Genomic DNA, 3,735 nt, shown 5'->3' with positions numbered 1-3,735 from the left:
TAGCTGGGTCCGGTTTAAATAATTCGGTTCAATATAACAACCTAAAATGGTATTTAAATTTGATTCTACTCGGCTATATAGGAGATGGATTTTATTTTTTTTTGCCAAAAAGTACGAAATTTCCCTAGATTTGTGCTGATTTCATGTAAATTTCCCTTTTTCCTAGAACTTTTTTTTCTCCCCTAGATCTAGGGAAATTTCCCTAGACCTGGCAACGCTGTATACTGAGCAAACACGACGGAGCAGAGACAAGAAAGAAATACAATGAATTTGCTATTTTGACTAAAAATACGGGGTTAGTTGGGGTAAGTATGGGTGAGTGTCTAATGTCTATGGCATGGTGTTTGTAGAATGGTTTATTTATGTTGTTTATGTTGTTTGACATCTTCACGATCTTCACATCCTGAGCTTTGTTTACTTACTGCGCCGTTGTAGAGATTTTAATAAATTGTGTATCCGATATTAGCGAGATGGCTTTGTACCACTGGGATCTTCCACATCGGCTACAAGATAGTGGAGGGTGGCCGAACTCCACTATTGAAAAATACTTCGCAGTTTACGGTTTGCTTTCACCGCATTCGAAGATAAAGTCACGAAATAGTTGACTTTTAATGAACCTTCCGTAGTATTCCAGAAATAATACGGCGGTAGAGGTGACGGAAAGGCTCCTGCATTGAATTTATTAGGTAAAAAATCAACACAAACATTCAATAACAAGAATCTTATGTCTTGAAAATAAAATACAGATCTTTGTGAGGTTATGATGTGTTAAAAATTTTTGGTAATTTCCTAGGTATTGCTGACTACTTGTGCGCACTTACTCAGATCAAATCCCACACCAGGGTCTACCATCTTTACGAAGATGTATTCAGGGCAAGGCAAAATGGTTAGTAGAAGAGAAGACTTGTTATTTTACATGTAATTCATCAACAATGTCACCGGCCAAATGACTGTGTTGAAAAAGTGTCATATTCATATCGATCATTTGAAACGAAAACATTGGCAAAACAAATAAATATATTAATCCACTGCTTTAATGCTTTTAGGAAGAATAGGAATGAGTATTAGCGTTGATTGGAATGAACCAGAAAATCCAAATTCAAAACAGGTTTTGAGTTAACAGTAAGTTACCTTTAGAGATGATATTACAGACAGCACTGTAGGAAAACGTGTTAATTTAATTTCATGACCATATAATATATGTTTTGTTAAAATGATGTTACTGTTTCATGCTTAATAAATAATTTCTAGGCAGTGTAATACGCCTTACAACATTACGCTACGAATGTACAAAAAATAAAAATCATATAAAATATATAGTGATTTAATTTACAATAAACTACACATACCATTGAGGATTTCTACATAAATAATAAGTTTTAGATAAAATGGCTGCAGGATGGCTGGCGCTCGAAATTGTGGGTTTTGAAGTTAACCACAACGAAATAAGAATCCCTTTCCGTATCTTAAGAGACGCCCAAAATCCCATGGAAATGGGGCAAATGGAGTTCCTGAATTTATTCAGAATATCTAATGAACTCGTTATCCCCTATCTAACAACTGAGAAGAAAGCATGGACTGTCTGTCCAGTCACAGGTGAGAGATACATTCAATTAACTATGTAATCCATGACAAAATAAGATACTCTATTAATAGCAGAATTTTTCACAGGTACTTACTGCAGTAAGATTTTACGCTGTGGGCTCGTACCAGAGAGGTATAGGACACGAGTGGGGCTTGGCTGTCTGTCAGTCGTCGGTTAGCCGATGCATATTAAATGTTTCATCGGCCATCAACGACACACTACTCCAGACGTGGGTTAAATTTCCTTTGACTGCTGCAGATAAGCAAAAGGCCAGACAAATGAGTAGTCCGGTGATCCTTTCCCTGGTACTATAGGAGAAATTAACTTCACTCATATAGCTATCGTTGGTCCTGCAGTACAGGAATATATGTACTGCAATCATCATGGGAATCGCTCCTTAAACGTGCAAGTGGTGAGCTCTTCATATGTACAGGAAAGTCATATTATAATATAAAATGAACATTTCAGATTTGTGATCTGAACTTGGTTACCTTGGATGTAAATGCAAAGTGATGAAGCTGCGTTCCTTGTGTTATGGAACTCCGGCATGAAATAGGAAAACTCATAGCTCATAGGTATAAATAATTCAAGACATGTAGTACATAATAAACGTTTTATTGACAACACATAATTATAAATAATTTTTCAACAAAAACAAGTACACAACAAATAATATTGTCTTCTCTCAACATAGAACGGGAAACATTATATTATTTAGTTCAAAGATATTGATATATAATATTCGATTTAAAAACAGAAAGAATATGTGTATGAGTCTGCACGAGCGACCCGAATTATAAATTCATACGTCGTGTAGCACAATCCACGCAGGATAAGCAGAATCGATGAACCAGTTTTCTTCACCAACATAGCGCCGTTCTGCTGATCCATCAGCTTCTCATCAGCTCTGCTCTCGTTTCGGTCTGAAAAATTTAATAACTATTAAATTGATATCTCTAATAATTTTTAATTGATCTTACGAACATTATAAAATATAATTTAAATAACACGCTCGCTCGCGCTAGGCCGCAAACAGCAGCAGCATGGGGGGGCCGACGCTCCGTGGAGACGATCGGACGAATCTCTTGGCGTAGGACTGAGTCTCAACGGATCGCAGCATGACGCTGCTCTACCGGGCACAACACCCTGCCAGGTACGAAGGTCGTCTGCGGACGATTCCGAGTTCCGACGTCGAACTTAAGCTTGGTCAGAGGCGGGGCGCCATCGCGCCAGGACATTTAACCACGTTGCGCAGTGCTCGCCTCGCCTCGTCGGGCTTCGACGGAGGCCCCCGCGGACGGGGGCCTCCGTCTGATAGATGTCACATTGTTTAGAGAGCCTTTCGACTCGCGGAACTCACATCACGTATCACCGCCCGATTTGCCTAGGCGGGATACGGCCTTAGAGGCGTTCAGGCCTAATCCTGTGGATGGTAGCATCGCACCACCGGCCGGTCGACCGAGTGCGTGAACCAAATGTCCAAAACTGCCGTTCCTCTCGTACTGAGCAGTATTACTATCGCAATGATCGGTCATCAGTAGGGTAAAACTAACCTGTGGTTTTCCTGCGAACTTAGATTAAATGGACGTGAAGCTACTTTATTTGTATAAAGAATTACCTGCTACGAATCGAGGTCTTCTCCTTGGCTGGCTTGGTTGGGGTTGGCTTGAGGAGGGGGAAGTCTGTCTACTGTGGGCTTGTCACGGGGTATTCACCCAACACTCATCTGCATCTCTACCGCTAGCATCTCTACAAGTACAGGAGGCTCATCAGCGACATCCACGTGCAAGAAGAGATCTCTATGAAATAAATAAACATATCAAATTGTATCTTATGAAATTTGATTATTTAGTAAAACATATTATATAAACTAACAAATAAATTTGTGTATACACATATCAGGTATTTTGACTCGGCATATCCTCTCTGCCAAAGGTATCTTGTGTTTAACCGCTATGCATTTCGACATACAATATCAGTCGTGTACTTGTTAAACATGATATAGCACCATACAACATAAATAAACTACGTACATCGTCATTGGGAAGGACTTTGGGCACATCTAGTCCTTCAATTGACACTCTGCCAATGAGACCGACTATTTTTTCTTCTAACTCAGTGGGAATTATTCTCACCGAGGTGTTACCAGT

General features: G+C 39.6%; 1 long non-coding RNA gene across 5 annotated transcripts; it reads left to right on the top strand.

The window, feature by feature from the left end:
* The first annotated feature begins 324 nt into the window (after positions 1 to 324).
* Positions 325 to 1,800, top strand: LOC149410886 (uncharacterized). 5 transcript variants are annotated; one of them, XR_016304998.1, is made up of 5 exons: positions 329 to 686; positions 794 to 886; positions 1,047 to 1,122; positions 1,378 to 1,596; positions 1,672 to 1,800. It is a non-coding gene; the product is annotated as an uncharacterized LOC149410886 (long non-coding RNA). The 5 variants fall into 5 exon arrangements; XR_016304997.1 differs by having other exon boundaries at positions 325 to 686; positions 1,047 to 1,596; XR_016304999.1 differs by having other exon boundaries at positions 327 to 686; positions 794 to 1,122; positions 1,384 to 1,596.
* The last annotated feature ends 1,935 nt before the right edge of the window (positions 1,801 to 3,735 follow it).

Source organism: Hesperophylax consimilis, chromosome 27 (assembly GCF_061612785.1).
Source record: "Hesperophylax consimilis isolate HC1 chromosome 27, BYU_Hcon_1.0, whole genome shotgun sequence".
NCBI lineage: Eukaryota > Metazoa > Arthropoda > Insecta > Trichoptera > Limnephilidae > Hesperophylax > Hesperophylax consimilis.
Note: the sequence above shows the minus strand (reverse complement) of the source record. Positions and strands in the feature narration are given on the sequence as shown.